The sequence below is a fragment of the Chiroxiphia lanceolata genome, chromosome 1 (genome assembly GCF_009829145.1).
Source record: "Chiroxiphia lanceolata isolate bChiLan1 chromosome 1, bChiLan1.pri, whole genome shotgun sequence".
NCBI lineage: Eukaryota > Metazoa > Chordata > Aves > Passeriformes > Pipridae > Chiroxiphia > Chiroxiphia lanceolata.
In genome coordinates this window covers 93,016,641-93,029,714 of record NC_045637.1, presented here as the reverse complement: position 1 = coordinate 93,029,714, position 13,074 = coordinate 93,016,641, and the positions used below count along the sequence as shown (strand labels likewise).

The 13,074-nt window shown below is 39.9% G+C and overlaps 1 protein-coding gene across 5 annotated transcripts in view; it reads right to left on the bottom strand.

Moving 5' to 3' along the window:
- LOC116792189 (E3 ubiquitin-protein ligase RNF144B-like) overlaps window positions 1-13,074 on the bottom strand; it is a 98,877-nt gene that overhangs the window by 44,471 nt on the left and 41,332 nt on the right. For 2 of the 5 annotated variants that reach the window (XM_032698961.1, XM_032698931.1), the window contains exon 1: window positions 11,917-12,233. The exons of the other annotated variants lie outside the window; for them this stretch is intronic. The gene's annotated coding sequence lies outside the window, so the exon portion shown is untranslated. Of the gene's footprint in view, window positions 1-11,916; window positions 12,234-13,074 lie in introns of those variants that run through there. 5 annotated transcript variants of the gene reach the window in all.

The following is a 13,074-nucleotide window of genomic DNA, read 5'->3' as shown; positions in this document are numbered from 1 at the left end:
AGTCTGTCCTGTGGGCAGGGTGAGACCCGACGGGTTCCTCTGCCCCAGTATACCTTAGGCTTGCCATAAACCAGCACCCAGGCATGTGGACTTGCACACATATGGTGGGACTACAAAGAGGTCTAAGGACACATGTGGGCCTAACATGCAGCACAGCACTTCCCCGTTTTACAAAAAACATTTTAGTATCAAAACAAACTCAAAGCACGTGTGCTACACTCCTATTTAATGTACCGGCTATCACTGAACTTTCTTGAAGAATCATTTGCAAGCACTGCAAGTAATTCTTTCTCATGCCCTAGAGATTTTAAAAGTACTCCACCCATTGTGAAATTACTTCAGTGCCCTCCAAAAACCTGGTTTGCCATTGTTCAGCTCAGGATTCTGTTGTTTCCTGTAACTAAGGTACCCTCCTCAAAAAATAAAATAGAAAAAGAAAACTACCTGAAAAATATGAGTGTTAAAAACCAATGCTAAAAGTCAGGCCCTTGGAGAAGAAGAGCAATTATAGAAAGATTTAAAAATATAACAGAGTGGAATTAAGATAATGGGGTCATATCACAAGAAATACACTGAGCTATGAAATTAGGACATGTGAAGGCAGTTGTCAGACACTTACACTTCTATCAATTTCAACAAAACCCCATCAATACCAGTTTTGGTTACAAGTCCTTAGCTGTCCCAACTCTCTCAAGATAATGTTATTCAAAATTCACTTCTAAGACAGCTTTTTTAAACTCAGCAGATTTGCACAAAGAATTAGTCTGAATCAAGTGCATTAGTGCTTCTGTGGTCTAACAGACAGACCACTAAACCACAATGCATTAATTCAACTTTTTGATATGCACTGCCTACACAGAGTTACCTCTCTAGTCCATATAGCATTACTTATCAGGCAGTGATTCAGTTAGACTGTAAAACACATGATTAAAGCTCCAATTTCTGAAAGCCTTCATCTTCCAGAAGGACATTTAATCATATGTTTAAGTGCTCCTCTGTGTCAAAGCCTGAATGTTCTGCTTTATTGCAATGAGATTATTAACAAGTTAAACGAGTACTTGGATTTTCTGAAATCATGGTCTCAAAAAAAACCAGTCAGATCCACAAACAGAAGGTTTCATTTTAAATACATTTTTAATATATTCAGAGTTACTGTATTACATCTGTGCCTTAATACAGCAAGCACTTGATTACACGCATGTACAAGGAAAACCCATTTCTGGATTACCATAATATGCTACCAAGCTGAAGCATTAGAGAGAATGAAAGTATTTCAATATCTGTTCTCTTTGAGCAGGGCTTAAGAGAAGTCAGATGTATAATATCATGACAGACTTCTGCACTGTAAAATTTTTATTGCCAAAAAACTTGTTCACAGAACAAGCAGCCTAAGTAAATGTGCTCTCTGGTACATGAGAACACACCGAAGGCAATTTCTCTCACTCGTTTTCATTGGAATGCCTGGAGAAAAAAAATATACCTTGAGCCACTGTTCAAGATTCAGTAGCTATATGGAGTATTTTCTTATCATGCTAGCAACCAAAAAATAAATAAATCAAATGCTTTTAAAATAACATAGCGAGTGGGAAGCCTCTTGCACACAAAAAAAATGTTAAGGGACAGACTATGGTAATTAAAAATATCATCCAGCTTCCTGCTAGGAATTTTTATACCAGCACTTCAGGATACTTAAAATACACATTGAAGAGCTTCCCAAATCTCACATGCACCCAGTAATTTCAAAACATTCTAGTAAATCAGAATGTCATTAGGGCACATACATATCAGTCTCCCCAAGTCTTGAGAGTACAGTTGTCAGGTAACCATCTCTACTGTTCTGTAATTCTGTGAGGTATGAATAACTTTGAGATTTTAGAACACCAGTCCTTCCCAGTAGCTTCTAGGGACCCTACATCAATACGTCCTCAAGGAGGTTTGTTTTGGGGGGGGGGGGGCTATTTTGTTTTGTTGTTGGGTTTTTTGGGGTTTTTTTGCAAGATGACCATGGATATTAATTGATTATAACAAACCACTTTTTTTTCTTTCCAAGACAGATGTGACTCTGTAATTGTGGGAATCTATGTATTTCCTTGCACTACTGCTTTAGAATAAGGGGGGGGGGGAGGGAAGTGGGATTTTCCCCCTTCCATTCCTAAAAAACTGGGGAGTCCAAGAAGATGGAATCTAATAGCTAATGGTGAAATAAATGTTACCCCAAGTTGAAAGGCAGCTAGGAAAAGCACTTTCTGATCACTTAAAGAAGAAAACATGTAAACTGAAAAATAAAAATGCAACCTGTTACTAAACTGAAGTGCATGATCCAGACAGGGTCTTCAACTCTTTTCGGTACTGACAGGAGCCACACAATGGCAATATTCATTGAATCCATGAGGATGGGAATAAGCCCTTCTGCATGGGATGTGGTGAGACCATCATATCACAGAAGCCAACACCTTCGCTCAGTTCTGTGCTTGAACTAGGACATATCAAAGGTCAGGATACAGCTCTATCAACACTGACAGGCTGGAAAGCTACAGCTTCCTGAACCAGATCTACTGGATATGAATCCTGGGCAGGCCTGTGGGCAGTCTTGGAGTGACCCAGATGTATCAAACTTACTATGCCTGAGCAGTGTGATGGTGTCAGCCATGGGCACAGGCTATGGTGACACGTTCTAGTCCCACAGGGGGTCAGTGGTACGATTCTTCTGAGGTTTTATGTTCACCCTGGTCACAGTGCTAAGCAAAGTTGATCAGGACAAAATGCAATGCAACAGATAAAGTGCAGTCAGACGACAGAACTTAAATGTTTTGGCATCAAACATTTCCAAATATTTCCAAAACACATTCAAACAACAAAATTTTACCAAGTGGAATTCCAAGTATTGGTTACCAAGTCTAAGATTAAAGGTTTTCTAAGTAACATCCCCCATTCTTAATGTCACTATACAACATTTCATAATGCTAAGCTACAAGGAATTTCCACCCAAACTAGTTTGGTGCACTTTAATTTTAACATCCTGTTGACAAGATTACCACTATTAAATAAAAGCACATTCTTCTAAACATTAATGACAAAATGATAGATCTTCCTTTCTGATCACATGAAGGCTTTTGGTAACTGTAGCATTTACTAAGTAACAGGAATTGAGCTTTTGGGAGGTCAAATGGGTTGATGATTTGGCTAGTTGTCCCTGCTGAAACAGGAATAGGAAGTCAGATGTAACAATTTGCCTTTGACACAGAAAAAATGTTTATTTTTGTTAATCGGATAACAAAACCTTGGGATATGCTAAATCCTTGAGCTGAAATGTTTACAGTTTAGATAGGGTGTGTTCAGAAGATATTTGTGACATTGGCCTGTTCTAACATCAAGGATTTTTAGAGGATATTTGTAAACACAGATTGTTAAAGTGAAAGCAATGCAACTTAATTTGACAGAGGGACCAGCTTTATCTGGGTGTTCATAGTGTGCACTCTTCTTCTAACAGAAACTAATTGGAATCTCAGGGTCCCCTGTCTGGAGACAGCCAAAGCTATGTCTGGAGCAAGTAGAGTCCTGACTGCAAGGCAAGCAGGTCGGGGCAAATGGAGACATGACACAAGGCCAGGCTTCAAAAGGAACAGCAAGAGATTTCTTACGGCCAAGAGAAGCATGCAGAGTTTGCCAGAAGCCAAAGAACAACTCAGCTGACTGAAACAATGAAACTGATCCTTCACTGAATTCTGCAAAATGTACTGAAAGACATCTATTGAAAAAAATTAATGTGTATTTATTTTTAGCAGGGGTGATCTGAGAAATGGGTTTTTTCAGTGTTTGCAATAAGATGATACTTTCAACATCTCTACCATTTCATTTTGTCAGGCCACAAAAACTGCAAACTTGCAAGAATATCGTCCTACAGTTTCTGTTCACTACAAGCATTGAAAAGAATTTTCACACAACTTTAGATTGACATCAACAGAAGTCACAGAATAAGTTAATTTTCCTATTATAGCAATTTCTGTGTGACTGCTCAGTGAACAAAACTAATACATATAATGTTTTAATTTGCCCCTATCTAATCTTACAGTCAAATATGCTGCTCATTATTATAGAATAAATATACTACTCAAGGTAGCCAAGATAAAACATTTTAAACATTGAAAACTGCCCTTGATCCAAATACATCTCAATGACTTAGAAAGCTGGTGGAAAACACTACCCAGAGATAACTTTCAAGTCTTAGATACAAGGACATTCAGTGAATCAAACACTGAGAGTCAAATCTCATGATTCGACCTTGGGGAAGCCAATCACTAATATAAATATTTGCTATTAAGAAAACAACATGAATAGCTACTGACTATACTGAAATTTTACAAGAAACAATACAGTCATCAAGAAACAATAGTAGAGCTTTGGATCCAGATATGAGGCTGTTTTGAAACTAAGCACATGCATTCACTGAAGTAACTACTACTACTATTGCTTTTTACAACTGGTAATTAAACCAGAGTGTATACCTAAGCCACTCCTATGCCAGTTCCTGAATGAGCCCTACGCAAGTCAGCTGCAGATGAGGAAAGGACAGAGCACCGAACGCACTTCATGTCTTGCTTGATCTGCAGAGGTGAAAAAGAGAAGTAAACTCCAGTAACAATCCCCTGACTGAGCTTCTGTCTGCTTGTTCTCTCAGTATCCACATTTCCTCTCCCTCTTTTCCAGCCCATGCATGGGAAGAGGAATGAGCCTGGCATGCTGGGAGACAGCTCCTGGGAGTGCTGCTTCAGATGATTCCTTCTGTATTACCTACTGTCCCAGTGTGAATGAGCCCCATGCACCCACCTCATCAATCAGGATGTGAATCTGGGGCACTTCTGATCTCTGATATATGCTCCTGAACATACAGACCTCACATACAGGCTATGGAATAGAAGCCGCAAACTATGCTGGAATAACAATAATAGCTTCAATTAAAATTAGTCTTACACTCTTGACTATAGCAGCCATGTATTTTTAAAACAACTGTATATTCCCACTTTCATAAATGAACATTTTTAACAGAGCATGATTTATTTTGCTCTGCATTTATTAACTATATAAGACAAATATTACTTTTTTTTGAACTTGAGTAAAAAGCTTGCAGCAGTTTGGCTGATGACACTGTCTATCACACAACTGCTCTCCCACCTGATTTTCCACATCCACCTTCTGTTTCCGTGTTTCAGGCTTTAAGCATTCAAATGAAGATTTTTGTCTGTACCGTGTCAAGCACAGGGAACACAGTTAGTTTCTCACGGTCTCAATGCAGCTACTTAGAAATCCAGATGTTAGTACAAGACCTATAATAAACCAGAAGTGTCCATCAAATGCAGTTAGAGTGTGCATTCATCATTCCTTCACTTCAATTCCAAATTTCAACCTTCTTTACAGAAATAATTACAATGGAGAACAGCAACCTGTAAATATGCAAGATTTCAGCCTCAGGTGTCTCAGTATCTGGTAACACCTGGCTAGTGTCTACATGATCTTAGCCATGAAGTCAAAGCCATGCCAGTGGGAGTGTTCCCAATGGCTTCAATGGACCTGCTTATGCGTGTAAAGAGAAGGACTAGAGCAGTTGAAAGAAGTTTGCCCCAAACCCTGAGAAAAATGAGTATGTAGAACAGAGCACTGAAAGAACTCATAGACTTATTATATTATAGGTTAACGATCTTACAGAAACCTTTCCAAAAACACCTTTCTGCTAGCTGGTCTTTTAATTATAACCATGACAATTAATGCTCTCCAATAGGCATTTTGTCCCTGTTGTTGCAGAACTAGGAAAAAGGGTAAGAATTCTTGACTTTTTCTCAACTTCTCTCCCCACAAGTTCATGTTCCCTTCATTTGTTGGTCCATCCTCCTAAAATGTGGAAAGCTAAGTCAACAAGGGGGTTGAAATTGGTCAAGTCATGCACACTGCTTGGGTATTGCAATAAAAACATAACCAATCCAAAACATACATGTCCTTAAAGTAGTATTGCCTAAATTATATATATAGTGGCTTCTACTTCACTCCAGGCAAATGGCATGATTGCTCTTCCCACAAATCCTCTCTGGAGACTGTGATGAAGAATCCTCACCATTCAACCCATCAGTGCAACTGTGAAGAGGTCAGGAAGGTGCAAGATTGCATCTTCTCCATTGTGCAAAACTTCAGTAAGCAAGGTATTGCTGGCCCCATGGATGCTATCTTGGACCCTACAATGGGTAAACCTCACGGGGAAGGCTGCCAGGATCAGTGGTTAGCAGAGCACCTGCTGCTGAGAAAAATCTTCCAGCAAGTGCAATAGTAAATAACCCCCATTTTCCTCAATAACTGTGTCTTTGTAATCTTTTTTTTTTTTTTTTTTTTGGAAAAGGGGAAGACCAGCTTGTTTTTCTTCATTGTCTCCCCAACCTCCATCAGAATGTTTCAAAAATTAAGCACAGACGGAACACATGAACTTTCCCATCTACTGCTCAGACACAACCAGTGCCAGCCTGCGCATCACTGCTTCTACTTAATTCTGGAATTTTCTTTGCGTGCAAATGATTAGCCTGTGTTCTAGATGTTATGGAATGTGTTTTTCCTTCAATGTACATAGGGGTTTAGAGCATGCAATTTTGAATGATTCACATGTGCAAAGAATTCTCCCCTAAGCCACAGCAACATATAGTACATAAAAGTATAAGTAGAGGTAGTCTTGAAGGAATTGTTTCAGTCCCTGAACATAGAGATACAGCTCTTTTGTTGCAACGATTTTTCTATTTGCAAACGTATAGGGCACATAAATGTTTTCAGATCTGCATATTTCATTCCTGCCTATCTGAAATACAATAGTTTTTTAAAACCAAACATGACTGTCTTCAACGCTTCTGTCAGATATCCAGACACCATTCACTCCTTGAGTAATGACTCATGTCTTACCACTTTCCTCTCCTCATTATTACAACAAACCAAAAGGCAGAAAAGCTTGCAATAGACACAAATACTGACAGTCTCAATTAAAGGGGAGAAAATGAGCATGACAGCAAAATGGTACTTTTTTCTTCTAATAAAAAGTAATTCTTTACTCTGTCTCCTAATCTGCATCTGGACAAACTAGAGAAGTGGCTCCATGAGAGGTTAATGAAATTCAACAAGTCCAAGTGCAAGGTGCTGCACCTGGGGTCAAGGCAATGCCAGACATGAGTACAGATTGTGAGAAGAATTCATTGAGAGCAGCCCTGCCAAGAATGACTTCGGGATTCTTGTGGATGAAAAGCTGAACATAAGCCAACAGTGTGTGCTTTGCAGTCCAGAAAGCCAAACTGCATCCTGGGCTGCATCAAAGAGGGGTGGGCAGCAGATGAAAGAGGTGATTCTGCCCCTCTACTCAGCCCTTGTGAGACCCACCTGGAGTACTGCATTCAACTCTAGGGTACTCAGAACAAGACAGACATGGACCTGTTAGAGCAGGTCCGAGAACGGCCACAAAGATCAGAGGCTGGAATGACTCTCCTGTGAAGACAGGCTCAAAGAGCTGAGCTCAGCCTGGAAAAGGGAAGGCGCCAGAGAGATCTCATTGTGGCCTTCCAGTACCTAAAGGGGGCCTGTGAAAAGAAGGAAAGTATTTTTTTGCATGGGCAGATAGTGATAGGACAAGAGAGGATGGTTTTAAACTAGAAGAGATTTACATTAGATATTAGGAAAAGATTCTTTACTCAGAGGGCAGTGAGGCACTGGAACAGATTGCCCAGAAAACTTGTGAATGTCCCTTCCCCGGGAGTGTTCAGGGCCAGGCTGGATGGGGCTTTGAGTAACCTGGTCTAGTAGAAGGCATCCTGCCCATGGCAGGGACGTTGGAACTAGATGGTCTTTAAGGTCCCTTCCAACACAAGCCATTCCATAATTCAATGATCTTGTCTCTCCTTGCCAACAAAAAAGCATATATAATAGCTCCCCACGATGGCTGTGTCTACAACAAGATCTAATACACAGGAAGAAACTCCATGCAGGGATTTTTTACTAGTGTGCATGAAACCCCCCCCCCCAAGTTTGACTTTTCCACATAGTGGCTGGCTATAGCTTTCATGAACAGTATATCTTGACTTCACAGTCTTCACTGACAACAGATCCAAGACCAGCACCAAAAAAAATACACCTTATCAAGTTCCAGTTCTGTAAGTCTACTCTGACTCACCCAACTGCCCTTATTTATGGTCTTTTGAAGTCTGCCAGACAGGTACAGAATTTCTCATTAAGTTTTATATAAATATAATTTAAAAAAACTACTTTGACTACTGCATGGGTGAGACTCTCTTAGTTCAGAGAGGTTATCCATTCTGTAGATTGGATTCACATGTCCCAAATCACTGTGTCTGGTGCTGGCTGGCTTTGGACTCCAGAGATGTTGGACTCACTCAGAAACACAAGGCACAAGGACACTTGTAGGTTCCACAGTTAGTTCGGCCAAACTCCACCAAAGCAGAAATTGTACTTGCAGGAAACAAGGACATTCAAAGAATCAGGTAGACTGATGACATTACTAATTGTGAATTCTGGGTTTCCCCTTGAAGACTGAGCAGATTCCCCTAAAAGTACAGTAGAAGCCACACAGATCTTGGGCAACTCATGACATTTTTTTCATTATTATAATAGAATAAAAGGAACAAGAAATGGGGAACACATATCGTAGTCTGCATGTATCAACACATACAAAGAGATGTAGAAAACTCCAACAAGAAAATATTTTTTGTATAGCTACATTTTTCATTTGAAAGTGTGTTTGCAATGCAGTTAGTCTAGTCATGTTCTCAAGCCCTAGAAATTTTTCCCTTGGCACCTCTGTTCCTCCTTGGAAGACTAGGAGTTGGAAAAGTCCTACTTCAGCAAGAAGGGAAGGATGAGGTCCTTTGAAATTTGAGATACATCTCTTCTTTTTTTTTTTTTTCTTTGAGTGTTTTTAGTATCTGCTAGCGTGTGATCTACTTCATGAATGTAATGCCCACTCAGTTCCACTGAGTTGAAATCATTTAAAAGAGGCAAAGTAAAAGATTACTGAACACTATTTTCTTACTGATCAGCACAAAGTATTTGGCACAAGCATTTCTGTAAATGTTTGTCCACGACTGGGTAAATTTGCAGTGTACGATGGCCCTCAACCCTTGCTTCTGTCAAGTGAGAAGGCTCTAGTCTAGCATTGGAGCTCAGGCTGTGCTTCAGCAGAAATACAAAATGCTAGAGGCTGAGCTAGTATCATTGCTGTCTTTCTCTTTGGATCTGTTCTTTTTTGTTTTGTTCAATGTTTCTCGTTGCAAACAAAAGAAGATTAATTTTGAGATGGAATGAACGTAAGGTTATTCGTGGCTGTTGGGTAACGAGGAGAATTTGTGAAGTGCATTACACAGGGCTGCACTTCGGCATGGAGAGCCAGAAGGAGAGGAGGGAACTGTAATCACCTCCAGGAGAGCATCCGAAGAAGAGCTCACACCTAGAACCACTTTCAGCCTCATGAAGCTGAAGGCAATGTTTGCTTTAGGATACGCAAGGAGGTCCGGTGGACTCAGTTTACAGAACGCTGGCAGCCTGCCACAGTATTTTGTTCACATGTGCCTGTGATATCCATGAGCCCAGAGCTGTAATTGTGGTCTCAGATATCACGTACTACTAGCCTAGGAGATATTCATGGATCTGGAATATACAATCTATAGGCACTGTGTAGTTTCAGACACATTCAAGAAAACTCCCCTCTCAAGAAGGAGGGACAGCAAGTCTATAACAGTTCTTTTGAGCTATATCAAAGCAATACATTCCACTAGGTCTCACCACTAAAGTCACTGAAAGGTCTGGACCACAGTAAAGTGCAGGCACAGGACTCAGACAGGCACCATAGATATTATCAGAGGCATATACTAATGAACTGCAAACTGGGTTAAGCAGTAGCAATGCTTGTTTCCCTATGAAGTGACTTGCTGCTTCTCACAGTGTATTTTAAACTTACAGTGATAATAAGGAGAAGTACATATTTTCTTCTCCACCAGAAGGGAAAAGTCAGATAACCACTTCCACGCTGTTGTTTTATTTCTACAAAGCTTATGAAGCATTTAGAGAATATAGTGTAATCCAAGAACCTAGCTAGAGAGGAACAACTCAATATTGTTTGCTATTTATATTACTAATTTTGCCCCAAAGTGAACTGTCACACAAACAAATCACCGAAGTGTCACCATCTATGGGAAGAAGCCCATGAGCAGAAGTGAGGTGCTTGCAGAATATATTTCAGCGGGCAAAACAGAAACTATACCAGGTTGACAATGCTATTCCCACATGAAGCCTAGGGAGGTTTTCTGTGTCTTGTATGAGCAGACAGGACTTTATGTTAAATATCCCCATCAGACAGTAAGATGCATTGGAGAAAAGGAATCTAATTCTCATCATACTGGGCTTGGCTCTGGAATAGCTCTGGTTTATTTTGAAAGAATACCTTCCACTTTACCACAGTTTTAGACACTCTGCAAACACACACTTCTCAATCCATAATCTAAAGCATTACTCCAGCAGCATAACTGCAGCCATCCCCTTATCAATGTGCCGTATTTTCTCCAACATAGCTTATGTTCATTGAGGGAAGGGTTTCAACTGCTTTCATGCTATGGCAACAAGCCAGACACCCACTCACATTCAGGCACAGACAAGTCCTGTACAGGACAAGAATCAGGACAATATATTTGTTTTGAAAAATATTTAAGGACAGGGTTTTGAAATTTCTGCTCCACAATATTGGAATCCCAAATCCAGTGCCTGCCCTTAACTGAGACCACTTGCCCTTCAGGCTGAGGGTAGCCAAACATATCATGTGCTTTGCCTGCTCACAGTGAGTTGGAAAGCTGCATGGGGTATTTCAGTCATGGCCTGTCTCTCTGCTAAAATTTGCTTCTTAAAAGCATTTGGTGTCTATTTACCAAGAGGATGGGAAGTCACCCTGCAGTGCTTCCTTAACTATAGTAATTCTAAATATTTTACAACTTACAGTGCTCTGTGAAGGAAGATATTTGATATTGCTCTATACAGTTAGGAAGCAGAGTGCTTTGTATTAGAGAAAATACAGAGCTTTATAATAAACTAGACTGAAACATCTTCATTACCAAAGCAGCTTTGCACTGAGAAAGTCTTATGATGAGAAAGCATTAGAAACATACAGTAAATGCAATTGGTTATCTTTAGTGTAAAAAAAGAATTTAAAAATGCAAACTAGAAAAAAACTATATTTTATATGTGCTTACATAAACCAAATAACCCTAAACCCTGAGTAGATTAGAAGTTAATACAAATTAGAAGTGTATGTTAATATTTACAACACAGATGAACGTATTTTTTTTCCTCCCTGATACCAGCTGTATGAGTCTGTGGCAGAAGAAATACCTTTAGACCAGGAGGAAACCTCTGTGTTTTAAACTCAGGCTTCTTCCAGGTTAATCAGGTATTTTTTCAGTATGAAGTGAGTTCTTGTATTTAAACTAAAACATACTGACAATATGCCATTTTAGCAATTGCCTTCCACAAGATATGTCCTAATACTGCAGCATTTTCAAACACTCCATACAGATATTTCTTTAAAAGTTCCACTGAGAAAAGTAATTTCAGCCTTTTGGGCTGTACTTGATGTCTATTTATTTTCTGTACCTTTAATAGTCACAACTCCAGGATTTCCTTCTGCCTTAGCTCTAAGCACTACACAGTCTCATTTTAGACAAACCACCAAATAACATTTATTTTAGCTGTTAATCATTCTAGTCCTTACTCCTTTTTTTTTTTTTTTCAAATGCCTTTTCTACTTTCTTCCATTAGAAGCAAATGCTGGCCTTCTGTTCTTTTAGGGTATCCTTGCTTTTAAGGAAAAAATAGACAGAAAGCTGTATTCCAACATACCTTGAAAGGAGAGTAGCATTCACTGCTAGCTGTGTGACTTTCAGTAGCTGCACTCAGACTCCAGCGTTCCCAAGAACCACGGTGTCACAAATCCCTGAAGCTTGCAATGAGGAGCAGAGGGCAGATTGCTCTCACACGCCCTTCCTCTTCTCTGGGTATCGACAGCTGTACACTTTTTAGGACTGCAGCAGACTTGTCTCTCAGCCCCTTTGCACTCTGATAAATCATCCCTCCCTGCTATTAGAGCATGCTGCCATTATATCTTAAAGCACGTCACAGCTTGTATGCAGTAGCTGTGGGAAAGCTGCATTTATTTATACAGGAAGCTTGAGTACAGCCAATTCCTACTTCCCATCCGAGACTCAATTCAACTGCAGGTGATTACTTAAACCCTGTCAGCCAGCCAATGCACACCCTACGTCCTGATTTGGATATCTGTGCTGCTTTTAATCACAACTCCCATCTGAGCTCTGAGAAGGTAAAACTGAAAGGAGCAAGGCATTAGATGTGACACTCATAAGAAAACCCTCCCAAATTAACCTGTTTTAGGGTAGCAGTTTGCATAGCAGCTGCCTTACTGGCAGATGATATCTGAAATATTGCTGGCTTCTGCTTGTGAAAAATGTCATCTAAAAGAGAAGTGATTTCTTCATGTTGGAGGGCAAGGGAGCAAAAAATCTAACTCACAGTCAAGTATCAGTGTAACTTCAAATCTGAATCCTTAATTCTGTCCATATAAAAATTTCACTCTAAGCTGGGCTTGCGTGCAAGAGGGACTGGGAATTCTGCACTTCTGTACTCCAAACTTAAGGGTGTGATTCACAGCAGTTGAGCAGCAGAAGGTATTATTGAGACACATGACATCCAAACCCTCAAGAACTTTTCCTGCTGTAGGAAATGCACCGCACCCACAGATAAGAAGTGCAGGGTGTGCAGAAAAAACAGAGGGGGGGGGAAAAAGTACAGATGCTAATCTATAATTTTCTCTTTATGATGAAATCAGTTTACTTTGTAGTTCATGCAATTATTGCTGGTGTTTTGCCTTCAGTCCTTAGATATATAGGCATTTCTTCTGGGGTGTATAGAAGCTCACAGCTGAGTTTTAGTTATTTCAGCCATTATACTGCATCAGAATAACTTAAGAAAAGGCAGAAATCT